General features: G+C 38.2%; 1 long non-coding RNA gene across 4 annotated transcripts in view; it reads right to left on the bottom strand.

The window, feature by feature from the left end:
• The window catches only part of LOC103345821 (nuclear factor 1 C-type), a 108,997-nt gene that overhangs the window by 86,442 nt on the left and 285 nt on the right, over window positions 1-22,270 (bottom strand). The window lies entirely within an intron of this gene.

Genomic DNA, 22,270 nt, shown 5'->3' with positions numbered 1-22,270 from the left:
CCATTGCGGCCAATTGGGAAGTGAACCAGAGGATGGAAGACCTCTCTCTTTCTCTCTCCCTCTCTGCCTCTCCTTCTTTCTTTGTGTAACTATGACTTTCAAATAAATCTATAAATAAATAAATAAACAACCAAACAAACAAATCTTTAAAAAGAGATGTCATCATAAATGTTGGTGTTATAAGTCATCCAATGTGATATCATAGTCAATTGTGATGTCAAAAATTAACTGTTTTGTCATAAAAATTGTGATATCATAATCAATTGGTATCTAACAGCCATTCTGTAATTATAAATCTACCAATGTGATACCCTAGAGTTTGTGATGTCATAAACTAAACAATGTCCCATCATAATCAATTTTAATAAAATAAAACATCATTATATTGACCTAGAAATCTGTTGTAAAAAGCATTTTGTGGGGCTGTCACTGTGTCATAGTGGGTAAAGTTGCCTCTTGAAGTGTTGGCATTCTGTATGGGTGCCAGTTTGAGTCCTGGTTGCTCCACTTCTGATCCAGCTCTCTGTTATGGCCTGGGAAAGCACTAAAACATGACCCAAGTCCTTGGGCCCTTGCACCTGCATCAGAGACCTGGAAGAAGCTCTTTGTTCCTGCTTTGAATTGGCCCAGCTCTGGCTGTTGCAGCCATTTGGAGAGTGAACCAGTGGATGGAAGATCCCCTCCGGTAACTCTGCCTTTCAAATAATAAATTAATCTTATTTTAAAAAAATCAATTGATCAGCCCTTGTCCTGATTGTCGAGGAATAACTTAATACTTTATTCTTTTTAGTATTTTTTTTGTTTTACTTAATGTCATTGGTTGAACTCTTTAATTAACACAAAATTATTCTTAGGTATCTAACTTTAACTGAAAAGTGATTCCTGTTAAATATAAGAGTGGAAGCCGGCGCCACAGCTCACTAGGCTAATCCTCCGTTTTGTGGCCCTGGCACACCAGGTTCTAGTCCCAGTCGGGGTGCTAGATTCTGTCCCAGTTGCCCCTCTTCCAGCTGTGGCTGGGAGTGCAGTGGAGGATGGCCCAAGTACTTAGGCCCTGCACCCCATGGGAGACCAGGATAAGCACCTGGCTCCTGCCATCGGATCAACGTGGTGCACTGGCTGCAGCATGCCAGCCATGGCGGCCATTGGAGGGTGAACCAACGGCAAAGGAAGACCTTTCTCTCTGTCTCACTCTCTCACTGTCCACTCTGCCTGTCAAAAAAATATATAAGAGTGGGAATAAGAGGAGGAGATGTACAGTTCAGCACATGCTAAATCGGACTTGCCCCTAATGGTAGAGTTAGAAACGTGCAAGGGATTCCATTTCAATCCTATCAAGGTGGCATGTACCAATGACATGTCACTAGTCAAAATGATCAGTTTCAGTTCATAATTGATCACAATAATAGGATTAAAAGTCAAAGGGACCACATAAACAAGACTAGTGTCTGCTAAAACTGATAGAATTAAAAAGGAGAGAACAATCCAACATGGGATGCGGGATACACAGCAGACTCATAGAATGGCAGATGTCCTAAACAGCACTCTGGCCTCAGAATTAGCCCTTAAGGCATTGAGAGCTAGCTAAAAAGCTAATGAGAGTATTTCAGACATGGAAAGCCAAGGCACTATGGCAAAAGAAATGACCTAAATGAAAGATCTCTGTGAGTGAGATCCCAGAGGAAAGAACGGGCCATCAAAAAAGGAGGTACTTTTCTCTGAAGGGAGGAGAGAACTTCCACTTTGACTATGACCTTGTCTAAATAAATCGGAGTTGCTGAACTCAAGAGGCTTTCCTAGCCTTGGCAACTCATGACAAGAGCCTCGGGCGATTACTGACATCATAAATGTGTCAATTGTTAAATCAACAATAGGAGTCACTGTGCACTTACTCCTCATGTAGGATCTCTGTCCTTAATGTGTTGTTCTATGTGAATTAACGGTATAACTAGTGCTCAAGCAGCACTTTATACTTTGTGTTTCTGTGTGGGTGAAAATTGTTGAAATCTTTACTTAGTATATACTAAGTTGATCTTCTGTATATAAAGATAATTAAAAATGAATCTTGAGGAAGAATGGGATGGGAGAGGGAGTCAGAGATGGGATGGTTTGTGGGTGGGAGGGTGGTTATGGGGGGGGGAAGCAGCTATAATCCAAAAGTTCACTTTGAAAATTTATATTCATTAAATAAAACTTAATAAACCCATCATCATACTGTCATAAAACACACTATGATATCATAATAAATTTTCAAATATGAACCACCATTCTGATAACATAAGAATTCCCTTTTGCCAATATAATCAATTCTGATGTAAAAGCCTGCTGTTGCTGTAATAAAGTACCATGATGCAATCAGCCAGAGCATTATGACATCAGAATTAATTTTGATGCTGTTAATCACAATTGTTATCATAAGAAATTTTGATGTTATAATCAATTGCTATGTGGTAAACCATGATTCTGATATAAAATACCATTGTGATGTCAATTGCTATGTCATTAACCTACCATTGTGCCATCATAAAAATTGTGATGTTATAAACCAATCATCTTGCTACATCTACCAATTTTGATGTCATAAACCACTGTTGTATTTTCATTTAACACATTGGAAGATTATAATGTTTGTTATGTTAAACCTCATTTCTGTTATCATGATCCTGTCATTGATATCATAATCAATTGTGTTATCATAATGAAAACAATATGCCATCATAAGAAATTGTGATGTCATAGATCAACATTATATTTTCATAATAACATTGTAGTATAATCAAATGGTCTGAGTAAACAACCATTCTGATATCATAAACCTACATTTGTGATATCATCAAAAGTGATATAATCTTTTCTGCCTTCATACCAATTTTGCTGTCATGTACCACCTTTATTGTCATAAAACATCATGAGCCGGCGCTGCGGCTCACTAGGCTAATCCTCCGCCTAGCGGCGCCGGCACACCGGGTTCTAGTCCCGGTCGGGGCGCCGGATTCTGTCCCGGTTGCCCTTCTTCCAAGCCAGCCCTCTGCTGTGGCCAGGGAGTGCAGTGGAGGATGGCCCAGGTGCTTGGGCCCTGCACCCCATGGGAGACCAGGAAAAGCACCTGGCTCCTGGCTCCTGCCATCGGATCAGCGCAGTGCGCCGACCGCAGCGCGCCGGCCGCGGCGGCCATTGGAGGGTGAACCAACGGCAAAGGAAGACCTTTCTCTCTGTCTCTCTCTCTCACTGTCCACTCTGCCTGTCAAAAATAAAAAAAAAAAAATCATGATATAATCTATTGGTTTGTGATAAGCTATCATTCTGATACCATAATTTTACATTTGTGATTGTGATGTCAACAAATCTGTTGTCATATCTCATATATTGTGATGTCATAATTAATGAATTCATAAATCTACTACTGTGATATGATTCTGATATGGTTGTGATGTCATAATAAATTTTGATATTATAAACTTACCATTTTGGTGTCCTAAATGATTGGGATTCGATAATCCACATTGTGAAATCATAGTTAATTTTGATGTTATAATTGATTGGTTTCTGATAAACATTCATTCTGATATCATAAACCTTCCATTGTGAAGTCCTAATCATTTGTGATGTCATAATCCAAATTTTATGACATCATAATGAGTTTTGAAATCATAAATTGCCATTGTATTATCAAAAACATCATGCTAAACTGATCTTCTGTATATAAAGAGAATCAAAAATGAATCTTGATGTGATTGGAAGGGGAGAGGGAGTGGGAAAGGGGAGGGTTGCAGGTGGGAGGCACCTTATGGGTGGGGAAGCCATTGTAACATTTTAATCCATAAGCTGTACTTTGGAAATTTATATTCATTAAATAAAAGTTAAAAAAAATGTTTCTGATGCCATAATTAGTTGTGATGTCATAAACATTATACCATATAATCAATTTGGATGTAATAAACCCCTTTATATTGCCATAATAATATAGTATCATACATTCTGGTATCAAAAACATACCCTTAATATGTCATTGTCATAACATCATGTTGTCATAATCAATTTTGATGTAATAAAGCTACCATTTTTCTTTCATAAATTTTGTTAAATCATCACACATTGTGTCATAATAAAATTTGATGTCACAAATACCCTTGCTTTGTCAAAAAAATGTAATGTTGAAATAAAATGTTAAGTGATAAAACACCATTCTGGGGGCCGGCGCTATGACACAGTATGTTAATCATATTCCTGTGGTGCCAGCATCCCATATGGGTGCCCATTGGAATCCTGGCTGCTCCTCTTCCAATCCAGCTCTCTGCTATGGCTTGCGAAGGCAGTGGAAGATGGCTCAAGTCCTTGGGCCCCTGCACCCACATGGGAGACTGGAAGAAGCTCCTGGCTTCTGGCTTCAGATCGGCTGGAGTTGCAGTCATTTGGGGAGTGAACCAGTGGATGGAAGACCTTTCTCTCTGTCTCTCCCTCTCACTGTCTGTAACTCTACCTCTCAAATATTTAAAATCTTAAAAAAAAACCACCATTCTATCATAAAACTGTCTTTGTGAATCAGTTGTGATTTTATAAACAGTGTTCCATAATAACTAATTTTGATGGCATATACTTTCTTTGCATTATCATAGAAAAAATTGTGGAGGCAGGCATTGTAGCATAATGGATTAAATTGCCATGTGCCAAAACAACATTTCATATGGGCACTGGTTCAAATCCTGGCTGCCCCAGTTCCAATCTGTCTCCCTGCTAATGAGCTTGGGAAGGCAGCAGAGGACAGTCCAAGTCCTCGGTCCCTGTTCCCATGTGAGAGACCTGGATAAATCTCCTGGCTCCTGTCTTTGAACTGGTACAGCTTTGGCCTTTTTAGCCACTTGGGGGAATGAATATCCTTCTCTACTTCTGCCTTTCAAAAAATTAAATAAATATTTTTTAAAATTGTGATATCAGTCTATTAGTTTGGATAAGCCACCCTTCTAATACCACAAACCTACCTTTTTTGTTGCCATATTCAAATTGTGATGACATAAAACTACCTCATGCCATCATAATCAATTTTGATGTCATAAATGACCATTATAATGTCATAAAACACTGTAATATGATTCTTACAACCTTATCATCCCTCACACCCACATTCCCACACTTCCTCCTCTCTCTCCTATCCTTATTTTTTACAAAGATCTATTTTCAATTAGCTTTGTGTTTTAAAAATTTTATTTATTTGAGAGATAGAGTTACAAACAGTTTGTGGGAGAAACAGAGAGAAAGGTCTTCTGTCCACTGGTTCACTCCCCAAATGGCTGTAATGATCAGAGCTGGACCAATCCGAAGCCCCAGGCCATAGCCATAGCAGAGACACTGGATTGGAAAAAGGAGCAGCTGGGACTAGAACTGGTGCCCATAGGGGATGTTGGTGCTGCAGGTGGAGGATTAGCATACTGCACCACAGCACCAGCTCCTCAACTTTATACTCATAAGATTAACCCTACAATATATAAGAGTTCTACAAATAGTATGAAAAAATTATCCCTTAACAATTGTGACAAGAGCTGTTTAAAACCATTGCATCTAAAAGTGGCAACTTCACTTCTATAGATTACTTTTTAGGTACTCTATTAGTTTCCACAGATCAGGGAGAAAATATGGTATTTGTCCTCTTGTGGCTGGCTTATTTCATTAAGTATAATGGTTTCCAGTTTCATCCATTTTGTTGCATTTTATTTTAAATCACTGTGTAGTATTCCATAGTGTATATAAAAATAATTTATCTAGTCTTTAGTTGATGGACACCTGTGTTGATTCTATATCTTAGCTATTATGAACTGAGCTACAATGACCAAACACTGCCATCACAATCAATGTGGTTGTCATAAACCATTGATAGTCTGTGTAGCCATAATCAATTGTTATGTGATAAAACAACATTATAATATCATAAACCATTGTGCCATCTTTGTCAATTGTGCTGCCATAAAGATAATATCATGCCCTATTTTGCCATCACAATATGTTGTGATGTCATAAACCAAGGAACCATTGTGAAATCATCAATATTGATGTCATTAAACACCATTGTATTATAATAAAAATTTTGATGTGAAAATCATTTTGTGATAAACCACCATTCTGATGACATAAAACTACCTCTGTGATGTCATAATGTATTGTGTTGTCATAAAAACCATTTTGGCATCATAATCAATTTTGATACCATAACCATCATTGCAATATCAAAGTCAATTGTGGTGCCATAATACCATTGTGATGTCGTATTCAATTGTGATGTCATAGTACATTGTTGTCATAAACTAATGTTGAGATGCCACAAATTATCATTGTCATAAACCAACCATTGTAATATCATAATCAAATTTGAAGTAAAAAATGTTAATATAATCCAATTTTGATGTATTAACCATCATTGTGATATTTTAGCCAATTGTGATGATAGAAAACCATTGTGACACCATAATCAATGGGAAGTCATAAACATTTTTGATGTCATAAACTAATATTTAGATGCAATATACAAAACTTTGTCATATAATAAACCATTTATTGTGAACACACAAAAGAACTGACATCATAAACTTATCATTGACATAAACTGAGCACTGTGATGACCTAAACCTTAAACGACACTACAGCCCAAATGGATCTAACAGATATCTACGGAACTTTTCATCCTACACTTAAAGAATTTACATTTTTCTCAGCAGTACATGGAACCTTCTCTAGGATTCACCATATACTAGGCCATAAAGCAAGTCTCAGCAAATTCAAAAGAATTAGAATCATACCATGCAGCTTCTCAGACCATAAAGGAATGAAGTTGGAAATTAGCAACTCAGGAATCCCTAGAGCATACACAAACACATGGAGATTGAACAACATGCTCCTGAATGAACAATGGGTCATAAAAGAAATCAAAAGAGAAATCAAAAACCTTTTGGAAGTAAATGAGGATAACAGCACAACATACCAAAACTTATGGGATACAGCAAAAGCAGTGTTAAGAGGAAAGTTTATATCAATAGGTTCCTACATCAAGAAATTGGAAAGGCACCAATTAGATGAGCTTTCAATGCATCTCAAGGATCTAGAAAAACTGCAGCAAACCAGACCCAAATCTAGTAGGAGAAGAGAAATAATTAAAATCAGAGAAGAAATCAACAGGATTGAATCAAGAAAAACATTACAAAAAATCAGCCAAACAAGGAGCTGGTTTTTTGAAAAAATAAACAAAATTGACACCCCATTGGCCCAACTAACTAAAAAAGAAAAGACCCAAATCAATAAAATCAGAGATGAAAAAGGAAATGTACCAACAGACACCACAGAAATAAAAAGAATCATCAGAAATTACTACAAGGAATTGTATGCCAGCAAACAGGGAAACCTATCAGAAATGGATAGATTCCTGGACACATGCAACCTACCTAAATTGAACCAGGAAGACATCGAAAACCTAAACAGACCCATAACTGAGACAGAAATTGAAACAGTAATAGAGGCCCTCCCAACAAAGAAAAGCCCAGGACCAGATGGATTCACTGCTGAATTCTACCAGACATTTAAAGAAGAACTGACTCCAATTCTTCTCAAACTATTCAGAACAATTGAAAAAGAGGGAATCCTTTCAAATTCTATGAAGCCAGCATCTCCTTAATTCCTAAGCTGGAAAAAGATGCAGCATTGAAAGAGAATTACAGACCAATATCCCTGATGAACACAGATGCAAAAATCCTCAATAAAATTCTGGCCAATAGAATGCAACAACACATCAGAAAGATCATCCAACCAGACCAAGTGGGATTTATCCCTGGTATGCAGGGATCGTTCAATGTTCACATTAACAGACTGAAGAAGAAAAACCATATGATTATCTCAATAGACGCCAAGAAAGCATTTCATAAAATACAACACCCGTTCATGATGAAAACTCTAAGCAAACTGGGTTTGGAAGGAACATTACTCAATACAATCAAAGCAATCTATGAAAAACCCACAGCCAACATCCTATTGAATGGGGAAAAGTTGTAAGCATTTCCACTGAGATCTGGAACCAGACAGGGATGCCCACTCTCACCACTGCTATTCAATATAGTTCTAGAAGTTCTAGCCAGAGCTATTAGGCAAGAAAAAGAAATTAAAGGGATACAAATTGGTAAGGAATAACTCAATCTATCCCTCTTTGCAGATGATATGATTATTTAGGGAATCCAAAGAACTCTACTAAGAGACTATTGGAACTCATAGAAGAGTTTGGCAAAGTAGCAGGATATAAACTCAATGCACAAAAATCAACAGCCTTTGTATACAAAGGAAATGCCATGACTGAGAAAGAACAGCAAATATCAATCCCATTCACAATAGCTACAAAAACAATCAAATACCTTGGAATAAACTTAACCAAGGACGTTACTGATCTCTATGATGAAAATTATAAAACCTTAAAGAAAGAAATAGAAGAGTATACCAAGAAATGGAAAAATCTTCCATGTTCATGAATTGGAAGAATCAATATCATCAAAATGTCCATTCTCCCAAAAGCAATTTATAGATTCAATGTGATACCAATCAAAATACCAAAGACATTCTTCTCAGATTTAGAAAAAATGGTGCTGAAATTCATATGGAGTCACAGGAGACCTAGAATAGTTAAATCATTCTTGTACAACAAACACAAAGCCAGAGGCATCACAATACCAGATTTCAGGACATACTACAGGGCAGTTGTTATAAAAACAGCATGGTACTAGGGGAGGCAAGATGGCGGAATAGGAAGGGAGCACACTGAAGTCCGGGGAGAGACAGTTTAATAAAAGTGGAGATACTGCAGGTTCAAGAAAGAGTAGGGGAGGAAACAGCAGAAGAAACTCTTCCAGAACGCGTGATTCACAGTGGACCTGCGTGGAGAGCATGGGAGCCCACAGTTCAGAACACCAGCGGCAGACTCAACACACCAGCGCTGGAATGCGAGGTGAGCCGAACCTCAATAGCCTGAGACACTGGCAGGCAAGTGGAGAGAGGAGACTAGAGGGAATGACCCCCGGGGGGGGGGGAAGTTCACCAGGCTAACTGGAAGAGAGAGAGAGAGGAAAAAAAAGGTGACTGGTACGGACACGGGTTTCTCTCTCTCTGCTCACCTCTCAAGGGTGAGCAAGACAAAGAGCAGGCACCATCTTGGACATACGTCATAAGCAGAGCGACCTCAGTTCTGCACCGGCCCTGAGCCTAGCAGAAAAACCTGACTCTGGGCGGGGCAAATTAACAGGAGATTAGGACCTAGTAAATTTGTGGTGCTACTGAACTGAGACTGTGAAAAAAGAGACGGTGGGGGAGAGAACTCACAGAATTCATGTGAGTACTCTCCAGAGACGCTACAATTCCGTAACTTTGGCAACCCAGTGGGAGACTGAAGGAGAATTTGAGCCCACTCTGAGGGCGTAACAGATTCCCTGTGTGGTCCTTGGGAAAGAGCTTCCGATCTCTGGCTCCTGTGGGTATATCATTTGCCAATATCCCTGATGAACACAGATGCAAAAATCCTCAATAAAATTCTGGCCAATAGAATGCAACAACACATCAGAAAGATCATCCACCCAGACCTAGTGGGATTTATCCCTGGTATGCAGGGATGGTTTAATGTGTGCAAAACAATCAATGTGATACACCACATTAACAGACTGAAGAAGAAAAACCATATTATTATCTCAATAGACGCCAGGAAAGCATTCGATAAAATACAACACCAGTTCATGATGAAAACTCTAAGCAAACTGGGTTTGGAAGGAACATTACTCAATACAATCAAAGCAATCTATGAAAAACCCACAGCCAACATCCTATTGAATGGGGAAAAGTTGTAAGCATTTCCACTGAGATCTGGTACCAGACAAGGAAGCCCACTCTCACCACTACTATTCAATATAGTTCTGGAAGTTCTAGCCAGAGCTATTAGGCAAGAAAAAGAAATTAAAGGGATACAAATAGGGAAGGAAGAACTCAAACTATCCCTCTTTGCAGATGATATGATTCTTTATTTAGGGGACCCAAAGAACCCTACTAAGAGACTATTGGAACTCATAGAATATTTTGGCAAAGTAGCAGGATATAAACTCAATGCACAAAAATCAACAGCTTTTGTATACACAAGCAATGCCATGACTGAGAAAGAACAGCAAATATCAATCCCATTCACAATAGCTACAAAAACAATCAAATACCTTGGAATAAACTTAACCAAGGACGTTAATGATCTCTATGATGAGAATTACAAAATCTTAAAGAAAGTAATAGAAGAGGATACCAAGAAATGGGAAAATCTTCCATGCTCATGGATTGGAAGAATCAATATCATCAAAATGTCCATTCTCCCAAAAGCAATTTATAGATTCAATGCAATAACAATCAAGATACCGAAGACCTTCTTCTCAGATCTGGAACAAATGGTGCTGAAATTCATATGGAGGCACAAGAGACCTCGAATAGCTAAAGCAATCTTGTACAACAAAAACAAAGCCGGAGGCATCACAATACCAGATTTCAGGACATACTACAGGGCAGTTGTAATCAAAACAGCATGGTACTGGTACAGAAACAGATGGACAGACCAATGGAACAGAATTGAAACACCAGAAATCAAACAAACATCTTCAGCCAACTTATATTTGATCAAGGATCTAAAACCAATTCCTGGAGCAAGGACAGTCTATTCAATAAATGGTGCTGGGAAAACTGGATTTCCACATGCAGAACCATGAAGCAAGACCCTTACCTTTCACCTTACACAAATATTCACTCAACATGGATTAAAGACTTAAATCTATGACTCTCACTGGGATTAAACATGACAATAGGTCTGATCTGATTTCATCATCATTTAAAAAAATCATCTATTATTTTTCACTTTATGTTTCTGTGTGGGAGCAAACTGTTGAAATCCTTACTTAAGGTATAGTAAGCTGATCTTCTGTATATTAAGATAATCAAAAATGAATCTTGATGTGAATGGAAGGGGAGAGGGAGTGGGAAAGGGGAGGGTTGTGGGTGGGAGGGACGGTATGGGGGGGGAAGCCATTGTAACCCATGAGTCGTACTTTGGAAATTTATATTCATTAAATAAAAGATAAAAAAAAATCTATGACCTGACACCATCAAATTATTAGAGAGCATTGGAGAAACTCTGCAAGATATAGGTACTGGCAAAGACTTCTTGGAAAATACCCCAGAAGCACAGGCAGTCAAAGCCAAAATTAACATTTGGGATTGCATCAAATTGAGAAGTTTCTGTACTGCAAAAGAAACAGTCAGGAGAGTGAAGAGACAACCGACAGAATGGGAAAAAATATTTGCAAACTATGCAACAGATAAAGGGTTAATAACCAGAATCTACAAAGAAATCAAGAAACTCCACAAAAACAAAACCAACAACCCACTTAAGAGATGGGCCAAGGACCACAATAGACATTTTTCAAAAGAGGAAATCCAAATGACCAACAGGCACATGAAAAAATGTTCAAGATCACTAGCAATCAGGGAAATGCAAATCAAAACCACAATGAGGTTTCACCTCACCCCGGTTAGAATGGCTCACATTCAGTAATCTACCAACAATAGATGCTGGAGAGGATGTGGGGAAAAAGGGAGATTAACCCACTGTTGGTGGGAATGCAAACTGGTAAAGCCACTATGGAAGTCAGTCTGGAAATTCCTCAGAAACCTGAATATAACCCTACCATTCAACCCAGCCATAAAACTTCTTGGAATTTACCCAAAGGAAATGAGATTGGCAAACAAAAAAGCTGTCTGCACATTAATATTTAATGCAGCTCAATTCACAATAGCTAAGACCTGGAATCAACCCAAATGCCCATCAACAGTAGACTGGATAAAGAAATTATGGGACATGTACCCTATAGAATACTATACCGCAGTCTAAAACAATGAAACCCAGTCATTTGCAACAAGATGGAGGAATCTGGAAAACATTATGCTGAGTGAATTAAGCCAGTCCCAAAGGGACAAATATCACATATTCTCCCTGATCAGCGACATCTAAGTGAGCACCAAAGGGGAAACCTGTTGAAGTGAAATGGACACTATGAGAAAAAATGACTTGATCAGCTCTTGTCCTGACTGTTGATGTATAATGTAATACCATATCCATTTCAGTATTTTCTCTTTGATTTGTTCTAGTACTGTTGGTTGAACTCAGTAATTAACACACAATTATTGTTAGGTGTTTAAATTTTAACTGAAAAGTGATCCCTGTTAAATGTAAGAGTGGGAATAAGAGAGGGAGGAGATGTACAATTTGGGACATGCTCAATCGGACTTGCCCCAAAGAGTGGAGTTAGAATCATGTCAGGGGATTCCAACACAATCCCATCAAGGTGGCATGTACCAATGCCATCTCACTAGTCCAAGTGATCAATTTCAGTTCCCTATTGATCACACTGATAGGTCTAAGAGTCAAAGGGATCACACAAACAAGTCTAGTGTTTGCTAATACTAGCTGATAGAATCAAAAAGGGAGAGAAAGATCCATCATGCGAAGTGGGATACACAGTAGACTCATAGAATGGCAGATGTCCTAAATAGCACTCTGGCCTCAGAATCAGCACTTAAGGCATGCGGATCTGGCTGAAGAGCCCATGAGAGTATTTTAGGCATGGAAAGCTAAGACACTCTGGGGAAAAAAAAAAAAAGAAGACCTAAATGGAAGATCTCTGCGAGTGAGATCTCAGTGGAAAGAACAGGGACATCAAAGAAGTAGGTACCTTTCTCTGAAGGGAGGAGAGAACTTCCACTTTGACTATGACCCTGTCAGAATAAGATCGAAGTCGGCAAACTCAAAAGGCTTCCATAGCCTTGACAACTCATGACTAGAGCCTAGGGATGTTACTGATGCCGTAAACAAGAGTGTCAAATTGTTAAGTCAACAACAGGAGTCACTGTGTACTTACTTCTCATGTGGGATCTGTCCTTAGTGTGTTGTCCAATGTGAAGAAATGCTATGACTAGTACTGAAACAGTATTTTACACTTTGTGTTTCTGTGTGGGTGCAAACTGATGAAATATTTCCTTAATATATACTGAATTGATCTTCTGTATATAAAGAGAATTGAAAATGAATCTTGATGTGAATGGAATGGGAGAAGAAGTGGGAGATGGGAGGGGTGTGAGTGAGAGGAAAATTATCGGGGGGGGAAGCCATTGTAATCCATTAACTGTACTTTGAAAATTTATATTTACTAAATAAAAAAGAAAAAAAAACAAAAAATATATACTGAATTGATCTTCTGTATATAAATATAATTGAAAATGAATCTTGATGTGAATGGAATGGGAGAGGGAGTGGGAGATGGGAGGGGTGTGAGTGGGAGGGAAATTATAGGGGGGAAAGCCATTGTAATCCATTAACTGTACTTTGAAAATTTATATTTACTAAATAAAAAAATAAAAAGAGGGTAAAAAAAGACTCCAGAAAACAGTTATGTTCCACTTCAAAAAATGAATAAGAGTTATTACTGGAAGAAAGGGGTGTAAGTGTGTTCTTCTAAAGGAAACAGAATGGGCAAAAGCTCTGAGGTAGAAGAATGCATGGCAAATCCATGGCATCATCCTATCAGATATTGCCAGCCAGACTCTAGAGGTTGTTAGGATTCAAATTCTACCTCTACTGGCTGATGCTGTGGCTCAATTGGCTAATCGTCTGCCTGCGGTGCTGGCACCCCAGGTTCTAGTCCCAGTTGTGGTGCCAGATACTAGCCCCAGTTGCTCCTCTTCCAGTCCAGCTCTCTGCTGTGGCCTGGGAGGGTATTGGAGGATGGCCCAAGTGCTTGGGTCCCTGCACCTGCATGAGACTGGGAGGAAGCATCCAGCTCCTGGCTTTGGATCAGCACAGGACCAGCCATAGTGGCCATTATGGGAGTGTACCAATGGAAGGAAGACCTTTCTCTCTGTCTCTCTCTCTCACTGTCTAACACTGCCTGTCAAAAAAAAATCAAATTGTACCTCTACCAACTACAATTTGTGTTACTTTAGGCAAAATATAAAACCATGATAAGTGCCCTTCTAATGTAAAATGAAGACAATTATTTTACTTCATAGGCAGGTTGGATCAAGCAAATTAACATATAGACAGCACATATCTAGTAGTAGTGTTAGTATTATTATCAGATATTATTTATATGTATTATATTATTTGATTTGATTTTTTTCACACGTGAAGATTTTTATTAACACAGATAGCACTAAACAGTTTTCAGTTCCTTGACATATAAGCATCCTAAGTATGATTTTAATAATATTTTAAAATAAGAATAAACTTTCACTACAACCGGCCAAAGAGAGATGTTAGATATGCTTCCACTTCTAGCAGAACATCTAAAACACTTAGGTAACAAGGATTAGGCTAATAAAATGTAAGGATTAGTCAGTAGTATATAAGTTGAATATCAGGTTTTATTAGTTGTTTTAGAGAAGAATGGAAGGGTTTATATTAGACAAAGGAAAAAGTCATTGAAGATTTTAGTGTTAAACATTGTTAAATTGATTTCTTCTAGATTAGAGACTTTTGAAGAGACTGGTTTTATCTGTGTGTTTGCTGCCTAGTATGCACTCAGAAAATATTTATGTAATTATCAAAATAATAATGATCTTTCAAAAAAGTTTAGTAGCTTTTTATAGGATTAGCCTTGAAAACATCTTGTTTGAGCAATAAAATGAATTATTTTAAGATATATTTAATATTCTTAGATGTTCCTAAATATTTAAAGCAGAATATAAATGATTTGATATTTTATACTACTTGTCTAGATAGAATCAAAACATTGATTATTCTTTCTTCTGTTAAAGGTAAAAAGACTGTGCATACATTTGTTTTAATTTTTAGATTGAAATTAAAGTTTGTGTATATCACATACATAAAATAATCATACATTCTAACAATACTTCAACGACTTTTGGTAAATGTATACCGGTGGGAAACCATCACCACAATCCAGCTTTAGGGAAGTCCCATCACTCCAAAAGTTCTTACAAGCATTTTTGAAGTCTTTCTCCAATTATACCAATTTTACTCGGCAGACCCATGTAAGTCATAAACTGCTATCTCTCCATATATATTTGCCTCTTCTGTATAAATGGAATTATAGACTATGCAAAAAAAGACTTTGGTAGAATGAGCTGTGTGGTTGAAGAAGGCTTGGAAGGGCAGTGGTTTTATGCTGTGCAGTGCTCCAATGAAGAGCAAAATCAGTAGAATTTCAACTTATTCTTTCCTCCATTTTGGAATCTCCCAAACCCACAGTCAATAAAACCATGAGATTGCAACCATTCTATTATTTTCACAGCAACATGTTGTAAGCAATGACCAGAATCACAAAACCATCTTTGAGAATTATGGTATTTACTTTGAAATATGAAAGGAAAATATTCCATAATGCAGTTCCAAGGATACAAAATAACAGCTAATGTCAATTAACTGACATGAAAGACCTAGAACATATTTTAAGTACAAAAGCCATCATACATTTTAAATAGAAATCTATCATATATATTATATATATTATATATATTATATATTATGTATATATATCCTTGCTTCATTCAGTAATCCTATAAACTCCTAAAGTACAGGACTGAATTCATAGACTACACTTGTTACACTACAGGCATGGACAGACACACATATTTTCAATAAATTCCTTCTGAGTTTATGAGTGAACTTTACCAAGAAGCTAAGAAAACACAGTTTTCTGATTATATCAAGCATTGAGAAATCTGATTGGGATGATTTGCGTGATGCACCTGGCCTTACATGACAGTATTACTCTTTCTTGAGAGGTATAGAAATTTTCCATAGCAGCTCTCTAATGAAAATTGCAAGTGAGGTGGAATCCAGTGTTAATTCTAAGAAACAGTAAAACAGCTTTGTAGGATCAACATTAGAATGGAGTCCTATTGCCACAACATGTGTGTCACATTATATTGTGAATGTCAAGAAAAACATAGAGAGTATATTCATTCTAAAACTAGTAAGAAAACATGTAAATGAGCTATTTAGCCAGCATACTTTCCAATAATTCATTTTGCAAAAGTTTCTCCATTCCTTCTGGTTCCCCTCTGCCTCTGGGTTTATGTTGCCCCATATTCAGTCCATCCCTATCTTGCTTTACATGTGAAAATAGAATGAGGATCTTTCTAATGTAATTGGACCTAGATATTTACATATTAAAATATATTATTCATTAAACACTTACTGTTTACCTATTTTAAATCACCATTTGAGATGTGTAGGATAGATGAATAAAACTGATACAAATCAGTGAATTTGTAAACCTTACATTGTATGAGAACCACAGTTTGTCAGACACTGAACCATTCTTTTTTTTATTTAAAACGCAAAGTAAAAGATAAAGAAGGAGGTAAAGAGAGATGGGGGAGAGTGTGATGAGGGAGAATAGAGGGAGAAAGCATCCAACCACTGGATCAATCATCAAGTGCCCATCTTTAAGACTGAATCAGTCCAAAGTCAAGAGCCAGGAACTCCATCCAAACCTCCCAGAGGTGTGGCAGGACTCAAGCCCTTGCACCATCCTCTACTGCTTTCCCAAGTACATCAATAGCTAGCTGAATGGTGGTTGCTAGCATTCAAAGCATCAGCCCAATATGAGATGTGAGCATTCCAAGCTGTAGCTTAACCTGCTGAGATGCAATGCCTACCACACACTTATTTTACACAAGTTACATATCCCTCACAACAAGGAGGCAGGCGCCTTTTTCATCCACACTTTATAAGAAGTTGTAATAAATGTTTAAATGCATGGCTACATGTCCAGTTTTACATACACAGGAATGATTCCAATCCATGCATCTAACTCCAGAGCATACAGACTTTTTTTTGTTTAATTCTTTTTTTTAACTTTTATTTAATGAATATAAATTTCCAAAGTACGGCTTATGGATTACAATGGCTTCCCCCCCATAACGTCCCTCCCACCCGCAACCCTCCCCTTTCCCACTCCCTCTCCCCTTCCATTCACATCAAGATTCATTTTTGATTCTCTTTATATACAGAAGATCAGTTTAGCATACATTAAGTAAAGATTTCAACAGTTTGCTCCCACACAGAAACATAAAGTGAAAAATAATAGATGATTTTTTAGATGATGATGAAATCAGATCTGACCTATTGTCATGTTTAATCCCAGTGAGAGTCAAGTTGGGAATTGATAATTTCTTTTTTTTTTTTTTACAGAGGATCAGTTTAGTATACATTAAGTAAAGATTTCAACAGTTTGCACCCCCATAGAAACACAAAGTGAAATATACTGTTTGAGTACCTTTCTCTGAAGGGAGGAGATAACCTCCAATTTGACTATGACCTTGTCTAAACAAGATAAGAGTTGGAGAACTCAAAAGGCTTCCATAGCCTTGGAAACTCATGACTGGAGCATGGGGAGATTACTGATGCCATAAACAGGAGTGTCAATTTGTAAAGTCAACAACAGGAGTCACTGTGCACTTACTCCTCATGTAGGATCTCTGTCCTTGATGTGCTGTACATTGAGATTTAATGCTATAACGAGTACTCAGAGCATACAGACTTAATCATGACAAAACCCCACACTTTATGAAATGCTGGTAGCACACAAATATGTAGAAAGAGAGGCATACTATACAATTATTCCCTAGCATGCTAATTTGTAATTGTCCTAATTATGTTTACTTCCCACAAGATAGCATGTTTTATGAGCCAAGCAGGCCTTAGAATACAGGAGTTAAGGGCACACCTTCCTGTTTATTGTCCAGCTGCTTGGCCTCTTTTGGTCTCAGTTTCCTTATGGATAAAAAACCCACAATGTCCAACTCACAGAGTAGCAGAGAGAATGAAAAACAAATGTGTGCAGAATGCTTGGCTCACAGGAAGCACAATAAATTGCTGCTGCTATCAGTATTCCTAGACACAGCACTGGCTCCCACAGCATGAAGCCAAAGCTGGGTATACAGTAAATCACTGAAAAAATATAGGTTTTGGGGTTTTTCTCATATCTTCCAGGTTCCTTGGATATTTCTACCCATTCAACAAACATTTGAGCAGTTTCTATTCCATGTCAGGCTGTTCAAAGGGTTAATCAAACAGGAAAGTTGTCTACTACTCACTACATAATGCTATGGTTGTCACCCCTAACTTGCCTTCCTTTCTAATACAAAATTATAAGGCAGGCACTCTCTCTAGGCAAATTTACCAACATATTAAACATCTAACCCTAATATCACTAGAATTATTTTATCACATTCTTGCAAATCAATGCAGTCTGAAAATGATTTGTTTAACTTGTAAAAATAGGCTGGTTGGAATTATGGTTGTGAGGCAGGATGTTAAGCTTCCACCTGCAATAAGTTACAAATACAAATTTCAAACCACATGCTGCCATTATGTGGTGATTAACTGAGGCAAATTCTACTACGGCCTTGCTTGAGTGTTGATGGTGCAGAGGTAATTGAGGAAATGCACAGGCTCTTCATCAGCATACCCCATCTGTACAAAGCATTAGGCATGGTGGAGAAGAGATATTCCAGACTGTCCACGCCAACCAAGGATGAGAAATGGTAAATGAGAAGTGGGGAGAAACAATACCAGGGTTCATGGTAAAAGGAAGAGTCCCGCCTTAATATGTTGACCATGCAGGTATACTAAGGTCTTGTCCTCCTTTTTGCCAATGACCCAGCAGGCTGGTTCACCACACTGATGAAGTAATACCTGATTCAGTGCCCACAGGTCACAATTATCTAGGCTATGAGCCCAGTAAACAGATGAGTGTCACCCACAGAGGTGCCTGTGGGGTTCATGAACTACTGTGCCAAGGGACCTGCTATGGAGACTATCTGGGGGGATGAGCCACATCAGTGCTGAGGAGTGTCTGAAGCAACACATGAAGTTTATCTGAAATGAGACAACTTGGGATCCCCCTTCAACACAGCATCTAATAGTGACCACTTTGATGTGGATGGCCAGATGTGGTATCAGCTTGTGGAAAGTGGATGAAGAGCTGTCAGGCAGAACAGCACCTGATGGCACACCTTTAGCTTCATAGTTCTGAGTGACAAGCACAGCAGGAAGCTGCTGCTGTGAACACTCCATTGCGTGGATGTACTTGGGTATTTTCTAGAGTGTTGAGGGTCTGCACAGCTTAACTTCAGGTGCTATGACCATCAGGGCCAGGAGAGTTGGTTTGGACTATTGTAGGACTCCTCTTAAAATAACAGAGGGGTGAGCCTTGGGGAACAGCATGTAAGATGGCTCTTTCGAGACCCACATCCTATATTAGAGTGTGTAGGTTTGAGTCTCACTCCACTTCCAATCCAGCTTCCTACTAAAGTGCACCCTAGGAGGCAGCATATAATAGCTCAGATACTTGAGTCTGTGCCATCCACACTGAGTTCTGGGATTTTCACTTCATAAAACCTGATGTTTTCACATCACAACCTGGCTGAATTCCAGCTATTGTGAATATCTGGAGAGAACAGTGGATGAGAGATCGCTGTGCCTTTAATGTGAATAAAATTAATTTTCAAAATTTAAATAAACCTCCTACATCCATGTGGTCAGACTGGGACTATCCCAGTTGGGCCCCTTCCCTCTTGGGATGGCAGCTGCATAGACTAATTGAAAAAATGCCTGAATACCTCAGTGGCCTCCTTTTCTCAGTTGTGCATCATTGTTTGACATACAAAGTTCATGATGGAGTGTTATTTTCCAGATCACCAACACACATTGCAGCAAAGGAACACCTTATGTTCATCCACTCTGCATGGAGGACCCCATCAGCTCTGCTTCCCAGATTATATGAGTCTCTCATGTGGGTTACAGGGACCCACATACTTCAGCCATCACTCCCTCCAAAAGTGCATATTAGCATAAAGCTGGAATTGAGAGTTGTGACTGTAACCTAGGCATGCCAATATAGGATGTGGACATACTAAGCAGGGTTGTAACACATGCCAAATGTCAATCCCTCAGGGAATTTTTGAAGTGCCTCTGTATATCCAAGGCTTTCAGAGAAAGGAGACAGAGCCTTCTGGGCCCTGCCCCTTTACTACATAGTTTCTGCTTCTCCCCAACATTGCACACTGCTTCATGTGTCTCTCTCTGTGCATGCTCACTTCTGAGGTCTCTTCAGGCAGACAGGGAAGAGCAGCAGAGCACAGAAGAGTGGGTCTGGGAGACAAGGCAGATTAGGGAAAAACTGGACTGTGACAGTTTCTGCCTGGATCCTGCCACTTAGTGTTTAGTGACCACATCTGAAGCAGAGGAAAATTGGACATCTGCATGCCAAAAACTGAAATATAATATCTTTATATTACCCAGGCATGAAAGTCAAATCAAAATGAATTGAAGGCTTACATAAAAGGTCTGAGAATATAAAACCCCTTACAAATGGAAGCAAATTCATTGATATTAGTCTCAACAATGATTGTTTGATATGACACTAAACGCATAGGTGACAAAAGCAAAGACTGAAAAAAATCTAAGAAATATTCTGCATGTGATAGGAAAAACAGAACAGATAAAGCAAGAAATGAAGAAAACATTGGACAACCTGAGTTTGAACACAAACAAAAACAAATATTGTAATAAAAATTGCACAAAGGATTGATCAGTTTTCCATTGAATATATACAAGTAGCCAACAGGTAACTTAAAAGGGATTCAGAAACAGCTAATTAAGACTACAATGCTAATTAAGACCACAGTGATTATCATTTCATATATGTTAAAATAATTATGCAAAAGTAAAATGATAACATTGTCCCAGGGTGGAAAAAAGGAATATAAAAATTGTTGCTGAGAAAGTAAATTGGTACATCCAATATAGAAAACATTATGTAGGTCTTCAATCAAAATTAAACATAGAACATATGACAAAGCAATCTCACAACTGCGTGTATATCCAAAGGAAACCAAATCAATATCTCAACTAGATACCTTTATCTCCACATTACTGGCAGCATTATCTACAAGAACAAGATATGGAGACAACCCCACTGTCAACATATGAATAAAGAAAATGTGATAAACACACATACACAGGAATCGCAGACAACCTTAATAAGGAAATTCTTCCATTTTGTCAGGATGTGGATCCAAAAATATGAATGTGGACATTAGGCTATTTGAAATAAGGCACAGAAAGATAAATGCCACACAATATCACTCATATGTGTAAGCTAAGAAAGTCGCACTTAATCACAGAATAGAATGGTGGTTGTCATGGGCTGAGAGTGAAGGACATGGGAAAATGTTAGCTGAACACACATTTGCAGCTATGAGATAAATTAACAAAATTAACACCTCAAGACCTTAATATTCAACACAGTAAATAGTTGATTATGATATCACATACTCACAACTTGCTAATATCTTACATATTCTTTAATAACATAGGGATGTAATGTGATGGATATATTAGATTGTCTTAATCATTTCACAATGTATATGTACAAGAGGATTCCAGAAAGTTTATGAAAAAATGTAATCAAAAGATAATGTGAATTGTCCATAACTTTTTAACATCCCTCACATAGCAAAACATCAGTTTTCATACCTTGATGATACACAAATTGTGTCAGTCATACTCTGACAATCTTGAAAAAATTAAAACAAGCAAAACTAAACAGGCACCTATATTAAAATATAAATCCAAAATAACTTAGTAAACTAGACATATCTACAGGATTTGGAAGACTTTCATGCAAGAAAAATCATTTTTAAAACACACATAAATTTGAGTGGTCAAAATTTCTATTTCGAAAGTGCAAATAGAGATGGCACCCTGTACAGAGGAAGTGTAAGTGCTAAGACGATGCCCAAATACCAAAGTACAGGGTCTTTCTGCTTCTCTAAAACCTGGGTGAAAACCCCAAGCCAAATAAAACTTCTGTCTCTACCTTACTCAGTCTATGTTACTGTGATATTGGAAACATATGAAGGAGTGAGACATCCTAGAAACAGCTGTGTAAAGAGGTCAATGCCCTGGAAAGTACCCTGCAGGCCACATATTGAGAAAACTCGGGGGAACCAGGTCCCTGTGGGGAGGGAAGGAGGAACCGACAGCGCCTGTCCTGCATGAACCGCATACACAGCGCCCACATTCTCCCTAGAGACCACCCAGTCCCCACTGCACAATCGGGGGAGACGTGCAGCTACTGCCACACAGCTGGCCTGCTATGGCTCTGGGCTAAGTCTCACCCAAGCAGGGAAGGGGCAG

The sequence above is a fragment of the Oryctolagus cuniculus genome, chromosome 19 (assembly GCF_964237555.1).
Source record: "Oryctolagus cuniculus chromosome 19, mOryCun1.1, whole genome shotgun sequence".
Lineage (NCBI taxonomy): Eukaryota > Metazoa > Chordata > Mammalia > Lagomorpha > Leporidae > Oryctolagus > Oryctolagus cuniculus.
The sequence above is the reverse complement of the archived record's forward strand: the minus strand, read 5'-3'. Positions and strand labels throughout refer to the sequence as shown.